The 26,376-nt window shown below is 41.2% G+C and overlaps 1 protein-coding gene across 3 annotated transcripts in view; it reads right to left on the bottom strand.

Moving 5' to 3' along the window:
• Positions 1–26,376, bottom strand: part of LOC139356711 (uncharacterized) — a 122,924-nt gene that overhangs the window by 52,856 nt on the left and 43,692 nt on the right. Inside the window, exons 4-5 of one of the 3 annotated variants that reach the window (XR_011609043.1) lie at positions 24,502–24,706; positions 4,851–4,981 (exon numbers count right to left, since the gene is read on the bottom strand). The exons of the other annotated variants lie outside the window; for them this stretch is intronic. The gene's annotated coding sequence lies outside the window, so the exon portion shown is untranslated. The remainder of the gene's footprint in view (positions 1–4,850; positions 4,982–24,501; positions 24,707–26,376) is intronic. 3 annotated transcript variants of the gene reach the window in all.

Here is a 26,376-nt window from a genome sequence, read left to right as displayed (position 1 = left end):
ATGCTGGAATTTTGGCACAGGTGGAGCCTCAGGAGTCAAGCTCTGTAAATTCACACCACAGTTTATCTCTCAGTAGCTGGATAGCCTTGGGCAAGTTCCTCAGCCTTTCTAAGCTCTGGCTGCTTTATCTGCAAAATAAGGATACTAATAATACCTACTTCATGGGAGTTTGTGACTATCAAATAAGATAATTCGTATATGGTTGCCTGGCATCTAGTATGTGCAATAACTAGCTATAATCACCACCATCATCATTGCAGCATACTCTCACAGTCTTTATCCCCCGGTAATCTAGGGTGAAAAGACACACACACACAGATTATGCCCATTTTTTGTGAGATGGTAAGTGGACTTCAGAAAAGAGGCACTTAGCTCAATGTGGAATCCAAGGAAGGTCTTCGAGCTGAAAGTCAAAAGGTGAGTAGAGTTAACGAGATAAAGAGAGTTATTTTGGCTAGGCGTGGTGGCTCACACCTGTAATCTCAGCAATTTGGGAGGCTGAGGAGGATGGATCACTTGAGGTCAGGAGTTCAGGACCAGCCTGGCCAACATGGTGAAACCCCATCTCTACTAAAAATACAAAAATTAGCTAGGCGTGATGGCCCACACCTGTAATCCCAGCTACTCAGGAGGCTGAGGCAGAATTGTTTGAACCTGGGAGGGGAAGGTTGTAGTGAGCCGAGATCGTGCCATTGCACTCCAGCCTGGGTGACAGAGTGAGACTCCATCTCAAAAAAAAAAAAAAAAAAAAAGGTATTTCAGGGGAAAGAGCTTAAACAAAATCATTAGGAGCATGTTGTGTACAGGAACTGGTTGTGGTTTCAAGATGGGGAGGAATAAAAGATTGAGGCTCATGAGGAAGATAAGGACTAGGTCACAAGAAGTTTCATAGGTCATGTTGAGGTGACTGAATTTCCTCCTTATAGACCAAATTTCCTAAGACAGTTTATAGAAATTTCTAGTGTTCGCAGAGGCATTTCATGAAACCTTCCTTGGTATTCCTCAACATAATAGCTTCACTGTGACTTCTGTTTGGAAACATCCTAAATTTCACCCCTTTAGTAATTCACAGTGCATGCGTTAGCATGTTGAAGGCTCTGAGAAGTCTTACAATAAAGGAACCTCTTTGTCTCAATTTAGCTCAATATTTTTTAAATAGATTGTACTTCAGGACACCATTTTTACAGAATGCTGAAAGATATTTTGCCAGATTTTAACAAGAGTAATGAATTGAGCAGTTTAGCCTCATAAAATTGCTCTAGCTACAGAGATGGAGTTCAAAGGAGCACACTTGGAGAGAAGATGTGAAATAATGGTGAGCCAGGACAGAGAAGACAGAGCAAATTCAAAAAATATTCAGGAGGTAAAATCTGTAAGTTTTACTGGTAACAGTGGAGTGAAGGAGACAGAACTGTCTAGAATAATACTTAGAGTTCTGGCTTGAGTCAAAATAGTAATGTCACTTACTTCAAAAGTAATACAGAAAAGCATGATGTTGGGAAAAGAATGAGGGATGGGTAAGGTAAAAAACTCAGTTTGAAACATGATTAGTTTGAGAGACCCATGAGTCTTCCAAGTGGAATTATAGGTAGCAATGAGTCGCTAAACCATTCTTCAGTCCAAATCTAAACAAGGTCATCTGACAAGTAGTTCCTTTCTCTTCCTTAGAAGTCAAAAGTTTTAGATTAAGGTTCCATAATGCATTGTGTTCATTTTAGCAGCAAATTTACTAATAATAAGATTATTATTTAATCATTAAAACACTCAGGCTTTTCTTAATGCATTCCCAAATTAAAATATGCAAATGTACATATGTAGACAGGTGAATCTTGCATTACTCAAGATAAATTACTTAAATTCTCACTTAAAAAGTAAATCTTCAGTAGAGCTACTACCATTATCCAAATGTCACAAATATACTTAAATAGGTTAATTTTTAATATATATTGTAGTGAATCAGTTAACAAAACTAATTTTTATCTTCTTTTCTATCTCTAAGCTTCTTAAAAGCAAAAGACACATCTTCATCTTTCTGCCCTGAGGGTTCAAAGCAATTTAAAACACATGGAAGGTATACATTAAAATTTTGTTGAATTAATAAAATTAATTAAAGCAAGTCACAGTAATAAATACAAAATTGACAAGTTTTCAACTCTAATCGGTCACTAATTGATCTCATCTGCCCTTTTTGCTTTAAATATAATCTACATGCTAATGATTTCCAAACTGTTATCAGCTCTGCTCTCCCTTTGAACTGGTATCAGCTCTGCTCTTTCTTTCAACTTTGAAAGTTGAACTTTCAACTTGAGGCTTATAATTTCAACCTTACTTGACTTTTCCATGTGAATGCTTACCAGAGACCTTAAACTTAATGTGTCCCTGGTGGCATTACTGGTTGCCTACCTTCACAGTACACTTTCACCCTTTACTTCTTATAAAAATGCCTCCAGTTTTGTTCAGTGAGCCACTGTGACCAGCTAAAAAGCTCAGCCTCCCTTGCAGCTAGAATTGGACACATGATATAGTTTTGGTACATAAAATGGAGGTCTGGGGGATGGATTTCTGAAAAAGCTTTTGCTTTCCTGACATAGGCACCACCCCAACTTCTTTCAGCTTTCCCCTTCTCCTGTCTTACATGCAGACCCTATGCCTAAAGCTCAGTCCCTCTCTTGTAAAGGTGAGAGTGAAAGACATGATAAGGATGCTCAAGGAGAAAAGAGAATGTGCCCATGATCTCAGTGGCATTTGGGAGCTACCATACTAGCTGGGTCTGCCAATCTTTGACACGCTTTTTGTGTGGACAATAGATTAATTGATTAATCAAAGAGCTTGTTTGTTTGAGATATGGTTTGTCAGGATTTTGGTTCCTCTGCAGCTGAACACAACCACACATGACATAACATACAAAATAAACATTTTGATTTTCATCTTCAGAGAGCACCTGATGACCACCTCCCCAACCATCTCACAGACCTATTTCTTTCCCAATCATAAACATGTCAATTTCTACCATCACCATTCATTCAGAAGCTCAAGAAAATATAAATTTGGGTATGTCCTTGATGCCTCCTTTCTGTCTTTACCTCTAAACTATATATTCAAACCTATCTTCTTCTTTTTACTTCCACCACCTACCCATCCAATCCATCATCATAGCCTCTCAACTGCCCACTCTGCTGCAGTCTTGACCCCCTGCAATCATCCTCCACATAGCATTCAGAGCAGTCATTCGAAAATACCTATTAGGTCATGTCACTCTCAATTTTAAAACCTTCCAATTGCTTCCTATTTTACTCATAATAAAATCCAAGTGCCTAGCTGCAATGGGCTGAATGTGTCCCCCCAAAATTATATATCAAAACTCCATTGTGATGGCATATGAAATTGGGGACTTTGGGAGGTAAATAGGTCATGAGGGTATCATAAGAGTCTAGCCCTCATGATGGGATTAATGCCCTTCTAAGAAGAGACATAAGAGTGCTTGCTTCCTCTCTCTTTTTCTCTCTCTCCACCATGTTAAGGTACAGGAAAAAGAAGTCATCCATCTGCAAACCACGAAGAAAGTCCTCACCAGGAACCAAATCAGCTGCCACCTTGCTCTTGGACTTCCCAGGCTCTAGAACTATGAGAAATAAATTTTTTGCTGGGTGAAGTGGCTCATGCCTGTAATCCCAAAATTTTGGGAGGCCAAGGCAGGAGGATCACTTGAGCCCAGGAGTTCAAGACAAGCCTGGGCAACAAAGTGAGAGTCTGTCTCTACAAAAGTCAAAAACTTAGCCAGGCATGGTGACATGAGCCTGTGGTCCCAGCCTCACAGGAGGCTGAGACAGGAGGACTGCTTGAGCCTAAAAGGTAGAGGCTGCAATGAACTGTGTTCACAGCACTGTACTCTAGCCTGGGTGACAGAGTAAGACTGTCTCAAAAAATAATAATAGAAATTTTTAAAAAATAAATTGTTGTTGTTTAAACCACCTGGTCTATATTATTTTTGTTATAGCAGCCCAAAAAGACTAACACACTAACTATGGCTTACAAAGTTATATGTGGTCTGATCTCATCTTGCACCATTTTCTCTTTTGCTCACTGCACTCAAGCCATACTACTTTCATTTCATTCCTCAAAGCCACCAAATGTAGTCTCACCTCAGGGCCTCTGTACTTGCTGTTCACTCTGCTTCAATTGCTTTTCCACCTGACTCTTCCTCATCATTCAGGTTTCGGCTCCAATGTCACCTCCCTAGAGAGACCTTCTCTGACCACCCCATCTCACCTGTGTTTCATGATCTCAACACCCTATGTTATTTCCTTCATATGCCCGTCTGTCTAAAATTATCTTGCTTATTTACTTGTTACTTTTTTTCTCCTCCTTCTAGATTAAAAGCTTCATGAGTACAGGGACTGTGTATATCTTATTCACCGCTCCATCCCCATATCTAGAAGCATCTTGGCACAAATTAGGCCCTTGATAAATATTGTTCTTAATAAATAGATGAATTTTTCTTTAAAAAAAAAAACAAAACACACAGCCATGGATGCTTAGAGATCTGCCAACATGTATGATTCTGGAAACATATAATTTTCTTGTCTAAAATCTCCAAGAGCAAAACAGAATTTTGGATTTAAATAAAAGCTTTTTTTAGCATATTTAATTCAGAAATCACAAAATGTACTTAATCCTATGCTTATCTTCTATCACAGGTAAGTATTTTTGCTTACCACATATACTCTTTAACCCAGTTATGGTGGCATAATAAAGGATTAGACCCTTGATACAAGTTGCCAAGTAACTTGTATCATGTTTTTACATAAAACAAACCATCGTGAGCTTGGAAGGGAGCCCAACAGACTCACAGTTCAAAGCTTCCAGATCCGTTTATATGTGGTGATGCTCAGAAAGGCTGTCTTTCAGGCTATTCCTCTGTACAACATAGAAGGCCAGGAACTTTCCCCAAACTCTTCAGTTACAATCCAGTGAAATTAAACTGTGTAGGAAAAATGTTGAAGGTAATCAATACAGCCCCTTTAAGGGACACATGCTTTCAAACCACAAGGAGAAGGGTGTACATTTCTGGTCAGTTCTATTTCTAGATGGTTTATTCAGCAGTTTGAAGATTTTATGGAGTCGTGCCAGTATTTTCATTACTAAATTCTTACAGTTGGAAGGAAAGGGGAAAAGACATCATCTCATGCCACTACCCCTCCCAGTGCTACTACACTGGGCAAGCAGAGCAAGTAAAAAGGCTCAGTGCCTAGGGCTCCCAAAGACACGGTCGTGTTGCGTCGTGGCCATCCCACTACAAGCCTAGGACCTTGTGATCTCAGGTGCTCGGATAGACCTGGGCACATACAGAATACAAGGTCCTAGGCAGCAACAAGTCAGAAAGAAAGGAAGACTTTCTTCCGTTGGAGCCTTTCATCACCCCTGCTTTTCACCTTCCCAAAGTGTGGTCTGCAAAGTCCTGGAGACCCTTTCAGGGCATCTGTGAAATCAAAACTATTTTCATAATAATACTATAAAAATGATTTGCCTTTTTCACTGTGTGGACATTTACAATGATGGTACAAAAGTAATCCTGGGTCAAACTGCCAGCATCTTAGTACAAGTCAAAGCAGTGGCACCAAACAGCACCTAACAGTCATCACATTATTCACACCACACACTCACAATAAAAGAGGTGGGAGTGGGGAACAGACAAAGAAGGAAGCCAGTTTACTTAAGAACGTCCTTGATGAAGCATTAAAAATTGTTAACCTCATTGAATTTCAACATTTCAGTACATGTCTTTGTAATATTCTGTGTGACAAACTATCAAGTACACAGAAAGCACTTCTGCTGAATACTGAAGTAGCATGGTTGTCTCTACCATAAAATATTCCTTGAGTTGCAAGTTGAACTAACCACTCTCCTCATGAAACAACATTTCACGTGAAAGACCAACGTATTCAGATTTAGGTATTTGCCAAACCTTTCCTTGAAACTGTACAAAGTGAGCCTGTCACTCCAAAGGAAATATATGGCAATATTTATTGCCCAATAACCTTTAAGAAACTACCTCTAGCTGAGGTTTAGGATAGAAGATACAATTATCCAAAAGGCTATTAAAATACTCCTCTGTTTTCCAACTACATCACTCTGTGATGCCAGGTTTTTCTTAATATTCTTCAATGAAAACAACGTAACATACCACATCGAATGCAAAAGCCAATATAAGAATCCAGCCATCTTCTATTGTCAGACATTAAAAAGCAAAAAACATAAAAACGTGAAACAATGCTATGCTAATCACTAAGTTTCTCTTGCTTGGAAAAATAAATACATTCTTTATTAAAAATATGTTATTTATATTACATGCAATGAGTTTATTATTGTTATGAATAAATAATTGTTTTTAAAATGTTTATAGCACATTTGGCTGGGCGCAGTGGCTCACGCTTGTAATCCCAGCACTTTGGGAGGCTGACATGGGCAGACCACGAGGTCAGGTGTTTGAGACCAGTCTGACCAACATGGTGAAACCCTGTCTCTACTAAAAATACAAAAACTAGCCAGGTGTGGTGGCGGGCACCTGCAATCCCAGCTACTCAGGAGACTGAGGCAGGAGAATCGCTTGAACCCGGGAGGCGGGGATTGCCGTGAGCCAAGATCATGCCACTGTACTCCAGCCGGAGTAGCAGAGCGAGACTCCGTCTCAAAAAAAAAAAAGAAAGAAAAATGTTTATAACATAGTTAATATCCACAGATATAATCCAAATAAACAAAAGTTTTTTGAGATCTTTAATTATTTTTAAGAGCATAAAGGAATCTTGAGAACAAAACCTAGTACAATAGATAGTTATAACAGAAATATGTAATAGAAATAAAAAATGTATGATAGAAATGTGTAACAGAAATGCAAATCCTACATTTCTGACAGCATAGATGAGATATTTAATATTTTCATTCTACCACAAGAGAGAGAGTTCCATTATGCAATTAAAGTAAAAATTCAAGCAACAGCGTCCAGGTTGTGGTGTTGCCATCACAGCAACCAGTGGCTTGCAGGAGTTAAAAAGCTGTCAGAGAACAGTGGCAGGTGGGCTGGTAGTACAGGAAAGAGCTACAGTGACTTGACTGGAAATATGAAAAGATGCAGTGGGATAAAATGCTCAAATACATTATGAGCCTATGCTGGTACAGAGATTGAACAACCAGAAAAGAACTCTAACACAAGATAACTTTTTAAAGTTTACTTATGTTTTTCCCTTCTGTTTTTCCTCTTTGACATCTGTGCTGCTTTTGCCTGGGGGAAAGTTCAAGGTTGGAATGTTTGATTTTTATTTTTAAAAACCTGAGGGCATGGAAGAAAATTTAAATAGTTCTGGGGGAAGAATAACCCCCATCTAAAATGAAAGTCTCTCTGACTTAGAGGAGGAGTCAGATTTTAAGGTACCCTGTATTTTGCCTTACTCCCTAGCAGGGCCCCAAGGACACAGCAGGACCTCAGAGAGACTGGCCATTGGTGCACCAAGAGGCAGAACATTAGCCCAGGTTTTCCCAACCACAACGGTTCTCATATTCCAGAGGCTAGCATAAATGCAGGAGAGGGGAGACTCTTAAAGACCACATAGGGAGAGACAGTGACATCTCAGCAGTAACCTGCGTGCTCATATGTCTGATGCCCTCCTGGGCCTCTGAGATCTCGGCTCTGCTTGAAAGCCTGGAATCTTGACACAGCCCCAAATGGGAAGCACAAGAATGACTGAAGTTGAATTTCTCACCGACCTATGGAACAGGGGCCAAAAGTAATAATTGATTATTGAGCCAAAAGTAGAGAAGAATAAATACTTTTCAGCAATAAAAAGGAAGGAAGTATGTAAGTCATGCCATAACATGGATGAACCTTAAAAACATTATGCTAAATCAAAGAAGTCAGTCACAAAAAACCACATAGTGTATGTTTCCATTTATAGGAAACATCCAGAATAGGCAAATCTATAGACAGAAAATAGATTAGTGGTTGCCTAGGGCTAGGGGAAATGAGGGGTGACAACTAAAGAATAGAGGATTTGCAGGCACAGGTGAAAACATTCCAAAATTGATAAGCGTGTCGATTGCACAACTCTGCAAATATACCAAAAAATGAATTCTATAAATAGATAAATTGTATGATATGTGAATTATATCGCTACTACCCCAAAAAAGTAGAGAAATGTGATGTCTCTTGTTTACCTGATGTGTACTGAGATTCATAACCATTTTATGTGTAAACTGTTTCACAAAGTTGTTTGATAAGGTTGTGTCAAGCTGAGGTGGTCACTTCTAAACACACACACTGTACCAGCTCAGGACCGGGCAAGCAGGTCCAAAGCACAAGCAATGGGGAAGGATGCAGGAGGGAGCAGATGCAGGCTCCAGGGAATATGGCTGATGGGTAACAAGTGGTCTGCACCAAGGAACCACATACAACTCCAGAACACGGTTTTGGAGAAGCAATATTCAGAGATGCGGGAAGGGAGTCAGCATCAAGGAAGTTCTCGGCAGACTGCAAGGCTCCACCTCAGAAGAGGAGTTCAGTGGCAGGAGCCCTGCCCAAGTGCATGATTGCAATGAGGCCTGCAACCTCAGAGACTGGGCAAGTGATTCAAGAACCTGAGGCAACCATGCAGGGACCTAAAAAGCATTAATGATATAAGCATGTATTATGTCACTTACATATACGTGTATATATCAGGTAAGTTCTGTAAAAATAAAAATAACAAATATTTCCCATATGCTGTTATATGTATTTCTATTTTTAATGTATCTACACAACAACCCTCTGAAATAGCTACTCTTATTCTTCTCCATTTTACAGATGAGAAATTCAAGTCACAGAAAGGCAAAGTAGCTTGCCCAAGTCATCAGTAATACAGAGCTAAGATTAAAACACAGGCAGTATGGTCCCAGGGTCCATCTTAACTCTACCATGCTGCATTCAGGCTAGAGGCTCACTTACTATATCTGAGGCATCAGGACCGGGAGGAACCGTGGTTGATGCTGAATCCCTCTCAGCATAAACAAGAGGTATTTAAAGCTTCTCCCATGGAGGAAGGACGGATCCTGGAGCCTGAGCTGGGGCTGAGCCTGCAGGTGGTGCTTAAATGATGGCCACATAGCAACAATATGGAACCAGGCAACTACTGCCACACATCTTACATATTTTCATTTTACCACAGCGCTATGAGGTAGTATCTCAGTCTGTTAAGGCTATGATAACAAAACACCATAGACTAGGTGACTTATAAATAACAGAAACTTATTTCTGACAGTGCTGCAGGTTGGGAGTCTGAGATCAAGGTGCTGGCAGAGGCAGTGTCTGGTGAAGGCCCACTTCCTCATACACAGCTATCTTCTCACTCTAACCTCACATGGCAGAAAGAGTGAAGGGTCTCTCTCAGGCCTTTTTTACAAAGTCACTATTCCCATTCATGAGAGCTCCACATTCATGACCTAATCAGCTCCTAAAGCCTCATCCCCAATACGGTCACCTTGGAAGTGAGGATTTCAACATATGAATTTGGGGAAGACATAAATATTCAGACCATAGCAGGTAGGTATTGTCTTCTTTTCGGAGGAGAAAATTGAGGTTTGAAGAGGTTACACAAGTTGGCCAAAGTGTCAGTAAGCAATAGAGCCAAGACCGGATCCCAGACCATCTGATTCCGAGATGGCAGCCATGAACAGGCATTTGTAAATTGTCAGGCAATGAAAAAAAGCAAGTAAAGTGGGAAGTAGGGTAGCAGCATGGTTAAGAACATATGCTTGGTGGTCAAAGTCCAGCTATGTCAATTACTTTATGATCTGGAAAGAGCTACTTATCTTTCTGAGTCTTAGCACCTTCATCTGTAGAACAGATTAGTAATAATAATAATAATAAAGTCTAACTCCTGGGGTTGCCATGGAAATTCAATGAAACACCATGTGTATAAACATCTGACAGAGTACCCAGCATATAGTAGGTGCTCAATAAGTGGTAACATGTTAAGGGGGCATTCCTCTTATTGTACTGCTGAACACAGACGAGATCTGCGGCAGCACAGATCTTTCTCTTGAGCCGTTTTACCTCTTGTCTAAGAGAACATCATGCTGAAAGGAACATTAGAATGTATTTAATCTAATTCTCTTTTTTAACAGATGAGAAAATTGAGGGTTAGAGCAGTTATGTAAGTTGCCCAAAGCTTTACAGTAGTTACTGGCAAGCAAAACCAGATCTTTTATCTGTAACTTAAAAATTAAACAGCTATTGGAATGAGATAGAAAAATGCTTAAGAAGGACAATTGGGCAGGGTTCAGTGGCTCATGCCTGTAATCCCAACACTTTGGGAGGCCGAGGTGGGTGGATCACTTGAGCCCAGGAGCTCAAGACCAGCCTGGGCAACATGGTGAAACCCTGTTACTACAAAAAATATAAAAAATTAGCCAGACATGGTGGCTTATACCTGTAGTGCCAGCTAGCTGAGAGGCTGAGGTGGGAGGATCAATTGAGCCCGGGAGGACAAGGCTGCACTGAGTCAAGATTACGCCCCTGCACTTCAGCCTGGGTGACAGAGTGAGACCCTGTCTAAAAAAAAAAAAAAAAAAGAAAGAAAAGAAAAAGAACAATAAAAGAAGTTAAATTAAGACAACTCTAGGTAGCTCTTCCATCAGGGATGTAACTTAGTGGGAAAGGCAGTCATGCCACACCTGAAAAGAGCAGGGGGACCTTTCTGACACTCCGGCCTCTCTCACACCATCCCCTGTGCACAAGTGAAGCAACACTTCCCAGGAAGCAGGAAGCTGTGCTTTCAGATACTCATTTCATATCATCCCACCCCTACCCTGTGGTATTGTCTGTACTCAACAAAGGAAACTCGACCTTGGGTGATACACAAGACAAGTTAACAAAAGGATGGAAACTAGTATCTTGGAAAGCATATGGTAGGCATGTGATTAGTGTTAGTAAAAGGATCCGAGAATTAAAGAAAAAGGAAAAGTCCTTTTATATCATTTGAGTGGGTTGCCTTCGCTTGCTAAAAGACTAGCTGAAAATTGAATGAAATTAACAAGCAGGTGTTAGATGGGGATGCAGAATGTTAGGGAAGGTGTATTGAACTAAAGAGGTAATAAAGAGCTTTGAGAATGAGGTTTGAGGAAAATGAATATGTGCGTTTGCATATATGCACACACATATATTTATCTGAGAGTGCCTGTCTTTACTTTTGCAGTAAATTTAAGAGCTGCCCTCAAAGGCAAATTAAATTGTGTCCATTGTGCTTTTTACAAGAGTCAGGAGAGGTTCTCGGGCATCATAGGAGATGTGGTAGGAGTATGACAGGGCAATGCAGTTAAGGATTAAGGAGTGGGGATTCCAAACTGAAATTGCTAGGTCCACCTGCTACGTATTAATTATGCGAGAATTATTGTTTGTTCAGTGTCACTGCTGCATCTCTTAAGAGAAAAAAAGTACATTTGGGAAATGTTTGACAAATCTATTCACTAAAAGAAAGAAAATGTTAGACTTTGTAATTTTTAAACCACATATATTCTTGAAAGAAACTTGGCGCCATTTGCTATAAACATACTGAGTGATTATTAGGAAAAGAAATTACTCCAGACTTTAAAGTTTTTTCATTAGCTAGAACTAGAGTTCCAGTCTTGTTTGTCTGTTATTTTTAAGCACCCCAAGGATGCTAACTTGTGCATTGTTTTGCACAGATTTTCACTGTGAGTTAAAGAGGCATTTGGTTCAAATATGTAAAGAAAAAAATGCAGTTAACATTGCAAACTATCTACTAACACCATCAGTTGGGATGTCATAAACTAAAAAGATCAATCTCAGAGATCACAGGTCTTCATGGAGATCTTCCCAAAGGGAAGAATGAAGGATGCCCATGTGTTCACATGTGACTCCCACTCCAGATGTTACCATTAATTGCCTGCGTGCCAGGGCTACCAGGTCTCATACAGAAGGTGATGAAGGTAGGGGTTCTGATCAGCAGATAACTTTCTTTTCTCATGGAGCCATTCTTGGGTAAATCTAGTTTCTTCCCTTCCTTCTTTCCTTCCTTCCTTCCTTCCTTCCTTCCTTCCTTCCTTCCTTCCTTCCTTCCTTCCTTCCTTCCTTCCTTCCTTCCTTCCTTCCTTCCTTCCTTGCTTTCTTGAGACAAGATGTCATTCTGTGCAGTGGAGCAATCATGGCTCACTGCAGCCTCAAACCCCACCTCAGTCGCCTGAGTAGCTGAGACTACAGGCACACACCACCACACCTGACTAATTTTCATATTTTTGTAGAGACAGGGCTTTACCATGCTACCCAGGCTGGTCTCGAACTCCTGACCTCAAGTGATCCACCTGTTCTCAGCCTCTCAGAGTTCTGGGATTACAGGCGTAAGCCACCATGCCAGGCCCCACAGTTAAATTTACATGCATCATTGTCATGTTTTTCATTAGTCTCTGTTATATTTTAAATTGCTTTGGCCACAATGGATAACATAAATACATATAAGAGTAACTGGAATACAATTTCTATACACCTTTGTTAGCCACGTTGGTCTACCTCTAAGAAAGACATTGTCAGTGGTCTCTTGCTTCTTGAGTAAACTAGGGAGGAAATCAGTAGCAGCTCTCACTAAAGGGAGGATTGAAAATAGAGCTTCCATTAATGGGATTAGATCCTCCCACTCTCTTCTGGGACCAGAACGCCTGAGCAGAGAACCTCCACTGGCATCCAGGTCCTGAAGTTTGCAAGCTATGAGAAAGGACTAAGGGGATTAAAATACAAGTCTCTAGGCCTTGGAAAGGGGCCATAAAAAAGAAAAGAGGATTGAGGAGAGAAGGAACAACCTTTCCTAAAACCTATGAGGCCCTTCTTCTGCGTAGTACACAATGGAAAACTTAAGTTTAAATTTTTACCACCTCTATTCCTCCCACACCGCATTGTTCTCTTTGAAACATATCTGTTCCTAGGGCAAAAATCTCAGGCCAGATAAAAAACAATCCACAGATACTGCTGAATGGTGCAACCCTTGCTCTAAAGAAAAAGAAAGCCCAGGTGACCCCCATCCTTCCCAGTAGACCCAACTGGAATAATGCCTCTGTCTTTCCAGGTGGACAAGCTAAGTAAATTAAGCACTTCAGTGACCAAGAAAATATTGAATTCCTCCTGAATCTGCATGAATTTTGTCTATTTCCAGCATTCTCAGGAAGCTAACATGCTGATTCTGAAATTTCCAAAATGTGAGAGGTTCCTAGGAGCCATTACAGAAGAGAGATTTGTTTACCTACTGCTACTCTTTGGGGTTGTAGAATATCTTTGTCTGGTTTTCTTTAAAACTTCAGGGAATAAAAAGACTAAAGGTAGCCTGGCGTGGTGGTGCACGCCTGTAACTTAATGGGAGACTGGGCAAGAGAATCGCTTGAACCAGCTACTAGGGAGGCTGAGGCAGGAGAATCGCTTGAACCCAGAGGGGGAGGTTGCAGTGAGCCAAGATTGTGCCACTGCACTCCAGCCTGAGTGACAGAGTGAGACTGCATCTCAAAAAAAAACAAGAACAACAAAAAAAGACTGAAGGAAAATGTAGAAATGCATCCAGGACAAACTATTATCCACCAAATGCTCATTTGGGTTACACAAACGGAACATCCTTACAGTATCTTAAGTCAAACAGTGGCTTTAATAGATGCAAGATTAAGTGCATGGGGCAGGATATTGGTTCTCCAATTTTGATGTGCCTGAAAATCACCTGTGAGACTTGCTAAAAATGAGGATTACAGGCTGCCATTTCCAGAGATTCTGAAGTGGAGCCCCCAAAATCAATATTTCTAATAAACACTACAGGGGAGCTTGTTGCAATGCATGTGTTCAGTAAACCAGTTTTTGAAAAGACATCAATTTCTAATAAAACCTCAGTTCTCACCTTCTCCACTTGCTCCCCTTTCATGCTCCCACTCCACTGAAACAGCACTCATCAAAGCCACCAATGACCTCCATGTTCCCAGATCTATTGTTAATCATCAGTCCTCATCTTGTCTGACTTATTGGCAGTATTTGACGAAGTTGATCACTCTCTCCCTCATGAAGCACTTTCACTGCTGGGCTTCCAAGGCACTAATTTCTCTTGGTTCTCCCTCTCTCTTTCTAGTGACTTGTCAGTTTTCTTTGTTGACTTTATTTTCCTAATTTCCACACCTTGAAGTTCCCCTGGTTTTCAATCCACAGGCTTTTCCACTTCTCAATCTATCCTCACTTCTGCCGTAGCTTCATCTAGTCCATTGGTTTTAAATATCCTGTGAATGTTGGGAATTCCCAAATTAATATTTATAGTCCGCTGCACTCCCTCAAGCTCCAAACTAAAATAGCCAATTGCCAACTCAACATCTTTAGTTGGAAGTCTAATAAGCATACATTAACATTCACAAAATCTCTTATTTATACTTCCTCTCTCAAAATCTGCTCCTCCATCAGTATTTTCCAGCTTAATCAAGGGCAATTCTATTCTTCCAGTTGCTAAGTCCAAAAACCTTGGAGTCCTCATTAACTTCTCACTTTCTTTACACTCCATATCTAAACCATCAGCAAATCCTGTCAGCTCTACTAGAAAATATATGCAAAATCCAACCACCTCTCCCACACCTCCACTACTATCTATGGTCTAAGCCATAATTATCATTCAAGTGTATTACTACAATAGCCTCCTAACTTCTTTCATTGTTTCTGCTAATGCCCACTCCCCGAAACTATTCACACAGCAACCACAGTGATTTTCTTAAAACACAAGTCAACTCATGTCATTCCTCTGCTGAAAACCTTCCAAAGCCTTCCCATCTTACTAAAAGTAAAATCCAAATTCCACAATATAACCCACATAAATCTAGGGCTACCTCCTTGACCTCATCTTGTACTAGCCCTTCCTTAGCCTTTCCACTAGCTGAAAGGCAGAGGAAACAACCAGTGCAAAGGCTGAGGAAAGACCAGTGTAAGATGAGGTCACAGAGGTAGCACCTGCTCTCTCACTTACTTTAGAATTCTGTTCAAATGTTCTCTCCTTAGAGAAATCTTTTTTTTTTTTTTTTTTTTTTTTTTTTTTTGAGATGGAGTCTCACTCTGTTGCCCAGACTGGAGTGCAGTGGCGCGATCCTGGCTCACTACAACCTCCACCTCCCAGGTTCAAGCAATTCTCTGCCTCAGCCTCCCAAGTAGCTGGGATTACAGACACCTGCCACCATACCTGGCTAATTTTTGTATTTTTAGTAGATACAGGGTTTCACCATCTTGGCCAGGCTTGTCTTGAACTCCTGACATCATGATCCACCTGCCTTAGCCTCCCAAAGTGCTGGGATTACAGGCGTGAGCCACCGCGCCCAGCCAGAGAAGTCTTACTGACTGTGGTAGTACAGCTTCCAAGACGGCCCCCAATGACTCCCACCTCCTGGTACTCAACACCCTGTGTAATTCCCACCTCTTGAGTATGCACTAGCTTTAGTGACTTGCTTCTAACAAACAGAATTAAGCAGCCATGATAGAGTGTCACTTCTGAGATTCAGTTACAAAAAAGACTGTGGCTTCCGTCTTGGACACACACTTTCATTCTCTTGCTTGCTTGCTCACTCTGAGGGAGGCCAACTGCCATACTGTGAACTGCCATAAAGAGAGGCCCACATGACAAGGGACTGAGGGAGGCTTCCAGCCAGTAGCCAACAAGGAACTGAGTTCTCTCAGTCCAACAAGCTGCAATGAATTGAATCCTGCCAACTGTTCCAGCTGGCACACTGAATGCATCCTCTTGAGAGACCTTGAAGCAGAGACACCAGCTAAGCCGTACTTGGGTTTCTGACCCACAGAAGCTGTGAGATAATAAATGTTTGTTGTTTTAAGCCGCTAAGTTTTGGAGTAATTTGCTGCTCAGCAATAGATAACTAATACATTGACTATCCTATATAAATTCACAAAATCCTACCTCTGCCACTCTAGTATTTCTTCCCGCTTACTCCATTACTTGCTCTATAGTACTGATCTCCAAAGCCTTGAATATTATGTTTGTTTGTTTGTTTGTTTGTTTAGTTCAATCTCCACCCACTAAAACAAAAGCTCATGGAGGCAGGGATATGTGTAGCTGTGTTCACTGCTCTATATCCCAGCATGTAAAGCTTGCCTGGCACATAGTAGCCCCTTCAAAAATATTTGTTGAATGAATCAACAAATCTGAGTACGGGAAAGAGCTTTGCAAAATGGTGAAAACACAACTTAGCTCACAAGGTTGTGGTGAGTGTTACATGAGCAAAATACTTCATGTGTCCAGTCCTTAGTAGGTGCTTAACAAAGTATGCTTTTTATCCTCAAAAGAAACTGTCATCAAGTAGCATTGGAATGGACATATACAATTGTAGAATTTTTTCAGACTGGGATGCTTATTTGCACAACACTTCACAAAGGAGAGGATCATAGCACCTTTAAATCAAGATGCAAAGCATCCTTTCGGCAGCTATTTTAATCGTGAGACTCACCCAGCCCATCTCCATCTCACTCACGATCCTTCAACAACACTTTATGTATGAGCCACACCTTTAGGTTTCTATATTATTTTATAACTCAGTCTCCCTTCAGCTTTAAGAACTTTGAATTTATTACAGAGGTTCTTTCAAACCTTTATGCGCTCTGAATTCAATGCTCACTTTGAGAGTCATTCAGAGAAAAATAAAAAAATAGTTCCTTCTGTCACTCTTACTGAATGGCCTCTTAAAACTCCACTGTCTTCATAACCATTGCCAGACAATAAGATAATCCAGAGAGCAATAGGCAATTATTACCATTTCAAAACCATTGTGCAGCAGCCTCTGAAAAGAAATCATCGGGTGTACGACCTTCAGTTATTATGGACTTAAGCCATTCTTTGGCAGGAAACAGTGTAAGCAGATCATTTCTACAGAACAATAATGTTTAAAACTTTAATACTGGCCAAGCAATAGGAGCAATTTTCCTGACAGGATTGAACTAAGGATAAATAGAATGTCTGACAAGCTACTCTGCTGCAGTGATGTTTCTTGAACCCTTGGGAACTCTATTTTCTTCATTGTTTTATTACAAATCTAGCACAGTTCCTCTTACATGAGAGGTGCTCAGTCAATGTTTGTGGATTACATGGATGAATAGGCAAGTGAAAGAGTGATTACAAGCCCCTGGATGAATGTCTCCTTGTCTTATAAGCTAGTCCACCTGGATACAGCATCGTGGGTGGTCACGTTTTTCCTGCCTGAATCAGTTGATGGCCTCATTTGCCTTGGTGGCTAAACAGACTTAACTTTAAAATCCAGACCTGCCACTTCCTAAATGTGTGATACTGGCACAGGCACTTAACCACTCTCAGGCTCAGTTTCCTCATCTATAAAACTGGTATGATAATATTTACTTTATCGAGTTAGTAATAAGATTAAATTAGCAGCTAACATGTAAAACACCAGTAACAAACACACCTAGGTAACCAATACATAATTGTTCATTAAACCTAGCCCTATCTGCTGTCAGTATGAACACAAATATCCCACTTGGCCTGTTCTCCCTCAACTAGTTTTGTTCACAAGCCCCAGGTGACCCTTAGTATGGAGAAATTTAGATCCTAGAAAGGTATTTCCATTATTATGTTAGCCAACTCTTTTTATTTAAAATGCATTTTCTATTTACAAAGTCCTCTCAGATACATTTCTTTGAGCCTCACAACAACCCTAAATGGCTGGTAGAGCAAGAGTCAAGGCCCTATTTTACAGATGAGGAACCTAAAGCAAAAAGAATTAAATGACACAAAATCACACAGATAGGGATGGTAAAATGAAGTTTCAGACTCATGTCCAAAACCTTTTTATTACATGATACAGCCTCTAACCAAGTGAATGGAGGAGAAGCTATTAACTTGGCCCAGACACGTCTCTCAATCACCATCCCACCTGAAGAAGCACTGATAACACAAGATGCTGGGTAGGCAGCCCCTTCTGGAATCTCAAACCTGCGTCTTTCAAAGTTGGCCGGGCACAGAGGCGCACACCTATAATCCCAGCACTTTGGGAGGCCAGGGCAGGCAGATCACTCGAGGTCAGGAGTTTGAGACCAGCCTGGGCAACATGGTGAAATCCCATCTCTACCAAAAATACAAAAATTAGCCAGGCATGGTGGCGGGCGCCTGTAATCCCAGCTATTGGGAAGGCTGAGGAATGAGAATTGCTTGAACCCAGGAGGCAGGGGTTGCAGTGAGCCAAGATCACACCACTGCACTCCAGCCTGAGTGACAGAGTGAGACTCAGTCTCAAAAACAAACAAACAATTTAAAAAAAAAAAGTTGATGGCCCAGTAATCATCTAGGATTGTGGAAAGGAGCTTCCGGAAGGGTGGAGCCAAGTCTTGTATTCATTCTCTTGGGAACTGAGTATGAGGTGGTGGTGCTCTCCCTGGGCGATTCCTGCCAATAACTACCATGGGTGACAGGAATCTTGAAACTGAGAGGAGATTTCTCTGTGCACATCACAGTCCTGTTTCACTGGTCCTGCAAATACACAGCCTTGAGAAACCTAAACAGGGAATCTTCCTTAACCCCATACCACTTTGCTGCACAGCTAACTAGATGGAGGAAGGAAGAGTAAATTAACAATCAGTACCCACCCCCTCTGTGCCAAGCCCTGTGCTCGGCCCTTTATATGCTATCTCACTCCATTTAATCCTTAAAACAATAAATACATTCCTGTAGTGGATATGTGATACTTCCCTACCACGCATTCCAATTTTTACCGCCGCCTCCTCCACATAGCCCGCATGTTCTAGTAAAGCTGGCCTACCCCTGCTGCTAGGGACAGGGCAAGTGGCTAGGGCTTAAGCTGATGAGTATAAGCCTGGTCACAGTTCAGGGAAGAGATGTCACCAAATTCGAGCCAATAAGAAGTTTTCTGGGGGCGTAAGAAAGACGCTCACTTGTGCAAACTTTTCCTCTCTCCTCTCTCTCCTTCTGGAAGGAGCTGACATGAAGCCTGGAATTGCCATAGCCCTTTTGCCACCTTCAGGATGTGAACAAATGTGAACCTGAAAGACCCAGCCTTTCGGATGATTCCTGAGTGGCTAACTGGTCCCAAATTTAAAATGGAGCCAAGAGGCTATTTACTGACTAAAGGTCACACAAGTCCTCTGAGTTCCCTGAAAACCCACACCTTTTTAACCTGGGGACTTTCAGCTCTGACCTGAACCAACCAATCAGAGTTCACCTGCCTCAGCCAATCAGGGCTCAGCTGTATCAACCAATCAGAAATCAGCAGTGTTGACTAATCAGAACCACCCAAGTTTGAATCCTTTATTTGCATAAACAGGCCTGACTGGGATCCCAGACAAGAAATTTTGCTATAAAACCTGAACACTGTTCACTGGAATACACACAAACGGCTGTGATCTCAGTTGGGAAACTGTTCACAGGGATGGAGTCTTTCCTCCAAATTCCTTCTCAAGAGAGCTTTTGTTCATAAGGGCAACCAGCGTCAGAGTGAAGTTGACTTCACAAAAGAGCAAAGGGACAGGAGAAAATCAAATTTTGATGATATCACTGAATACCGAATCAAAAACGTTAAAATTTTCCGTCCTTTAAAAATTTTCACTTATATGGGAGCCAAGTAAAACCACTTACTAATTTACCTAGTCTGAGTTGAGTATTCCATTACTTGCAACATAAAAACACTTTATTGATTAGGGTAAAGCTATTCTGCCATAAGAAGGAAACCCAACAATGATGGAATGGTTTAAAAATCTAAGTTCGTTTCTCTCTCATGTAACAGTGGGCAGGTGTTCCAGGTGGACAGGCAGCTCTGCTTCATATATTCATTTAGAGAACCAGGTTCCTCCCAAATCATTACTCTGCAACCCCTATGATCTTGCTCTTGTCTCCATAGTCAAGGTTGAGTTGTTCCGGGTTCCACCTTGTAGGAAGGGGAAAGAACATGGAGGAGTCTTACGTCCCAGAGCTGAATATGACACACACTTTGCTCATATTCCACTGGCAGGGAATTAGTTCCTTGACCATGTCTAACAGCAAGGGAGACTTGGAAATATGTTAGCAGCCATGTGCCTACTGTATCTGTTACCACAAAAGAAAACAAGAATGGATTCGGGTTAACTGCCAGCCCGGCAGTCTTAGCCACATTAAACATTATAGAACCCATTTTACAGAGAAGAGAAGTTAACCTCAGAAAACTTGCCTTAACCAGTAAGTGGCAGAGCAAGGATGTGAGACTCAACTTCAGTACTCACTACCACACGCTCCATAGGGTAGACTTCTATTGCTCCTCCATGCGTGTATTTATCCTTCTTCCCAATTCCAGCTCTTGAAATACCTCATCCACCATTAGCAACATATATGCCATAAGTTACTAACTACTCTGGCAGTTGCCTGCTTCCCTGCAAGGATAGCCAGCTTCCGGCTTAACTCCCAACCATGACTTTATTTTCTACTCTGTAGGGGAGGAGGTGTTGAAGAAAGGATTGAGATGATTACCCCGCTCTGGCACACAGAAAGAGGTCTATGTAGTAATTTCCAGCGAAAAGGGCTGTTACTTGACAACTGCAGGGGAAATCAAGTGGCAAACTGAGGACAGAAGCAGAGAGAAAACGCGTGGCACCTGGAGGAAGAGAGAAAATGTAAAGATGAAGATGGAAAGCCACTAACATCAATAATAAAAGAGGCTGAAATGGAAAATTAAGGACATAGTGCAGATTGGGTGAATTTAGGTCATTTCAGATGGAATGTGTCCAACATTTCTCTTAAACAATTTTTATTTACTAATTTGAATTAGCAGTACATTTCCAAAATGAACAAAAGTTAAAAAGGAAAAACTCTCTCCGCCACCCTATGCCCCAGGCACCCATTTCCTCTCACCAAGGTACAAAATATTATCAGTTTCTTGGATATCCTCCTGGACATATTTTATGCATAAGAAGCAAATACAGGCATGTCTTGTGTAAGTATTTTTTCTCCACTCTTTTATTGGCAATTTTCTACACCTTAATTTTTTTCACTTAAAATATCTTGGAGATCTTTCAAGGTATACACATAAAGATAGTATTCTCCTTTATTAACAGTACCCTCATTTTTATGGCTATATCATATTTCATTATATGAATATGCATAATTTATTTAAATAATCACTTACTGAGGTATCTAGATTGTTTTCAGTCTTCCACTATTACAAACAAAACTGCAATGTGCAATCTTGTGAACACCTCATTCTCTATGTATGTGACTAAACCTATAGGATAAATTCCTAGCACTGGCTTTAATAAGTCAAAGCATATAGATGTTCGTAATTTTGAAGGATATTTCCAAATAACCCTCTATAAGATGGTACCAATTTATTTTCCCACCAGTCGTATATGAGAGCACCTGTCTCTTCACATTCTTGCCAATACAGTGTGTTGTTAATTTTTTTATCATTGCCAATCTAATACATGAAAAATGGATGTCTGTATATGTTTAAACAACATTCGTGCTCCATTTTCTATGGACTTTTTGCACATTTTTTATTGGGCTATTGGTCTTTTCTTATGGATTTTTAGGAGTTCTTTACTTATAAAGAAAATTAGCCCTTGTCTATTAAATGAGTTCCAAATATTTTCCCTTTTTATAATTGTCTAGTGACTTTTTATGATGGGTTTTGCATTGCAGAAAAGCATTCCTTTTATTCACTCTGTGAAGCATCTCACTAAATTGGGAGATGCTCAGAAAATAAGCCAAACTTTCCTAGATGGCAAGAGGCAGCGTGAACTGGGGAAAACTTCACTTTTGAAGGTTTCCTCTCCTGTTTGATCCCACCCTTAATTACTCCTTGGTAATGATATTGTCACAGAACTCAGCCCACTGAATACATTAAAATCACTAACCATGACTTCCAGCAGTAACAGAGTGCAAAGGAAGCCCAGTTTCCTGCCCTTTGGCTTCCCAGCTAAGTCAGAAAGGAAAATAATGTTCTGAAAATCCCCAGAGAATGTTGTTGACACATCAGCTTTCATTCTTCCTGCACCTACTTCCTCCATACAATTCAATTATAAAAGTCCTTCCTAGGTAGTCATTCAATGAATGGCAATGGGCTGAAGAAGAATATACCTGTGGGTGGGTTACTAACTGGATGGGAAGAGAAAATAAAGAAAAAGAGTAAATGAATAAGAGGAGAAATCACACTGCAAGTAAGGGGCATTTCACAACAGGAATGAAATTGCTTCTGCCACAAGTAGGCAAACAAATTTCTTCACACAAGGAAGGAGGGAGCATATTTCAGAAGGCCAAACATCAGTCTTGGCAGTGTATCTCAAGACCCCAGGGACTGTGACAAAAGGAGGGAGGAATGATACCCCTTTTTGAAGGTCTAAGAAGACAGGTAGGCAGCAATTCTCTAAAATCAACCAAGAAAATTCGCTAAGGCAGCTTTGGAGAAGATGCTGGTTTCTTCTGCATTTTTCAGCCTGATCCACGGCAGTTACTGAAAGCCCCCCCAACCTTCAGCCTCAGCTGGTCAGCATCTGAGCGAATTCTGACTCTGCCTTAGTGGACATTGAAAGCCCTTTCCCATCCTATGGCAAGTGAGTAGTCTAGACCTCTGGAATTATACTGCTGCCTCTCTCTGCATTTCCCCTTCTCTCATGCATCCCTTTCCCTCTATCCCACAGCACCATGATCTGCAGCACCCGGCAGGGCAGCCCTTCCCAAGCTGGGTTTCTGCCTGGCTTCCTGACTGTCACTTAGTCGCCTGCTCTCGCTGGAGCATTGCCCTGAACTTCAGCCTCCTTGGCAAGGGCCCTGACAGCCCAGCTGGCCCCCAGCCACCATCCTGTTCCTCTCAGCAATCAGCCAGAGTCCTGTTTCAACCCGGATGGTCCTCCCCACCCCCCCATCCTCTGCTGCCCCCCTCTTCCTGACCAACTGAACATTTCCATTATCCAGCGTTCAGCTTTTCCCCTGCTGTATTCCCCTCCCTCCACTGGGTGAGAACCCATGGATATCTGCACTGGCTACATCAAGCCCAGATTCCCCACACGTACACACCAGTTTGACCCGCCTCAAACCAATAAGTACATTTATTAACTGATGTAATAAGAAGTCCAGAGGTAGGAAGATTCCAGGGTTGATTAATTTCATGGCTTTCAAGTGTCATTAAAGACATAGAGTCTTTCACCTTTCTGCTCCGCCATCCCCACCACAATGCCTTCTCTTTTCACAAGTTGAGTTCTGCAGCTGTCAGTGATCATGGTGGGCTGGAGTTGGTTCCCACAGACTCCTGAGTGCCAATTGCTAAATATTTAGGAAGTTTGCCAGTCAGTTGTAGAGCTTGAAATTGGCCATAATGGGAGAATTTACACCATAGAAATGGAAATAGACAAATGCTACAAACCAGGGCTTTTCATTTCTTGGAGAGGGTGTTAGCAGCAGGTTAATGCTGCATCACATCTTCATACAATAACATTTAGAAACAGAAAGGGTCTATTTCTCAAATATATCTTCTTTTTTTTTTTTTTTTAAGAGCAGAGAAACATTTTCTGAAAGCCTCGTAGAAAATCCACCATCCCCACCCTCACCCTCCCAACTTCCTTGGCCTGATTATGTCACATGCCCACGTTTTAACCAAAGATTGACAAATGAATAGGATGACAATTTCCCTGAAGTATGGGCACCTGATACCTGAAAATCAGGGTTTTCTTAGCTGGAAATAGGATAGGAGGTAGTGTTTGTGTGAGGAATCTGCAGGATTTGTCTCGTGCCCATACACACATTCTGCCAGATGATTCAGAGCTTCTGTCTCTGCCCTGGCCCACCATGGAGGTTTCAGCAGGTTTACAGGGCAAAAAGAATTAAATGTTTGCCAGGAAGAGAATTACATTAATTCTGTTTGTTTGTTTGTCTGTTTGTTTGTTTTTAGAGATGGAGTCTCACAGTGTTTCGCAGGCTGGACTTGAACCACTGGACTCAAACAGTCCTCCTGTCTCAGCCTCCTGAGTAGCTGGGACTAAAGGCACGTGCCACCATGCCCAGCCATATTACTTTTTTTTTTTTTTGAGATGGAGTCTCGCTCTGTAGGCTGGAGTGCAGTGGCGCGATCTTGGCTCACTGCAACCTCCGCCTCCCGGGTTCAAGCGATTCTCCTGCCTCAACTTCCCGAGTAGCTGGGACTACAGGCACACACTACCACGCTCAGCTAATTTTTGTATTTTTAGTAGAAACCGAGTTTCACCATGTTGGCCTGGATGGTCTCGATCTCTTGACCTCGTGATCCGCCTGCCTTGGCCTCCTAAAGTTCTGGGATTACAGGTGTGAGCCACCGCGCCCGGCATGCCACAATAATTTTTGTGTGTTGACATGCTATTTCAATTAAGTTAAATAAATACAAGACTAGATCTCATTAGGCAGTTTACTCAAAATTAATTTTTCTCTCTTCAGACTTAATCTAATCCTGATTTTCTCTCTGGCTTGAGTAGACCGTAAAGTTGGAATGTACCTGAATCTTTTTTGGGAGCCAGCTTCTTCAACGGCTTGTCTGAAGTTCCAAAACTTCCCAGGGTATTGTGAGGTATCAGACTCTATGCCATCTGTCTTCACTGGCTCCGAGGAAGGGACCCCAAAACTGCTCTTTGATAATTCCAAGAAAGTGTCTAAATTGCACTTCTCTGCATCCCATTCAGCTTTTTGAGCTTTTTCCCTTCCTTTAATGAAAAAAGAAATAGAAACCTTCTTACCACGCATGCCTATGTTTGTGCACAATGAGACTGGCTTACATCAATTTTAAAATGGCCAGGCACAGTGGCTCACACTTGTAATCCCAACACTTTGGGAGGCCAAGGCAAGAGGATGCTTGAGCCCAGGAGTCTGAGACCAGCCTGAACAAGATAGCGAGACCCCATCTCTACAAAAAATAAATTAGCACACCTGTAATCCCAGCACTTTGGGAGGCCAAGGTGGGAGGATCACTTGAGGTTAAAAGTTTGAGACCAGCCTGGCCAACATGGTGAAACCCCACTTCTACTAAAAATACAAAAATTAGCCAGGCATGGTGGCAAGCACCTGTAATCCCAGCTACTCAGGAGGCTGAGGCAGGAGAACTTAGGAGGCAGAGCTTACAGTGAGCCAAGATAGCCCCACTGCACTCTAGCCTGGGCAACAGAACGAGACTCTGTCTAAAAGAAAAAAAAAAAAAAGAAAAGAAAAAAATTTAGCCAGGCATAGTGGTACACACCTGTAGTCCCAGCTATTCAGGGGGCTAAGGCAAGAGGCTCACTTGGTTCCAGGCTGCAGTGAGCTACGACTGCACCACTGGACTCCAGCCTGGGTGACAGAGTGAGACCCTGTCTGTAGTAATAATAATAATAATAAAACTTTTACATGAGACTCTGTAGGGTATAAAAAGAATTAAAAGCCCAGTCCTTCCCTTCCAAGAGCTGACAATCTGTTGGAATAGGCACATACAAAAACCAAATGAACAGTATAAGTAAAAAAAAAAAAAAAAAAAACTATAGCCTTTTGGGAAAAGGATAAATTGTTGCTGGGTAGGTTAGCAATTTTTTTTTTAATTAATGTTTTCCACTATTTTATTCTATTATAAAAATGTTCAAACAGAAAAGTTGAAGGGATGGTACAATGAACACCACGACCCCACCAGTTAGATTTAATACCTGTTCATTTTCTGCCATATTACCTATCTAAATATTTTGCTACCCATTTTAAAGGAAGTTGCAGTCACTGTATAAGGATAAGATAGTCAGCCTTGTTCCTTCAGTAGGCACTTTTTTAAAAAGGACATTTGCCTGAAATCCATAATACCTTTATCATATCTAAGGTAATGTTTTTAATATCATCAAAAATCTAGTCAATATTAAAATTTTCCTAGTTGTTCCAAAAATAAATACGGTATAGGATATAGTATAATATGATTTTGCAAACCAGATTTATAAATTGCATTTGATAGGTATATCTCTTTAGCTTACTTTAATCTGGAAGAGTTCTTCTACTTTTTTTTTTTATAACATTAACCTTTGAAACTATCAGACTAGTAAATGGTCCCAAATTCTAGATTTGTTTGATTGTTATCTCAAGGTGTTAACTTGTTTTTCTAGACTTGATGTCCTGTTCAAATAAAGGACAGGTTTGATTCAGATAGAATCAATCATTGTCCTGACCGGAAGCAGAGGGCATACTCAAAGGGTCTAACTGAAGGATGTGAAATGAAGGGACTATTTACAGATGTGTGGGCAAGCATAGGGAACAAGCGATGATGAGGCACTGTGGGACTGCTGCCCCTAGGTCTACAACAGCCTGAGCTGAGCGCAGTTACTGAAGCATTGCAGGAGCTGGAGCTTTGGGAGAGGGCTCCCCACCA

This window comes from Macaca nemestrina, chromosome 10 (genome assembly GCF_043159975.1).
Source record: "Macaca nemestrina isolate mMacNem1 chromosome 10, mMacNem.hap1, whole genome shotgun sequence".
In the NCBI taxonomy this organism is placed as follows: Eukaryota; Metazoa; Chordata; class Mammalia; order Primates; family Cercopithecidae; genus Macaca; species Macaca nemestrina.
The sequence above is the reverse complement of the archived record's forward strand: the minus strand, read 5'-3'. Positions and strand labels throughout refer to the sequence as shown.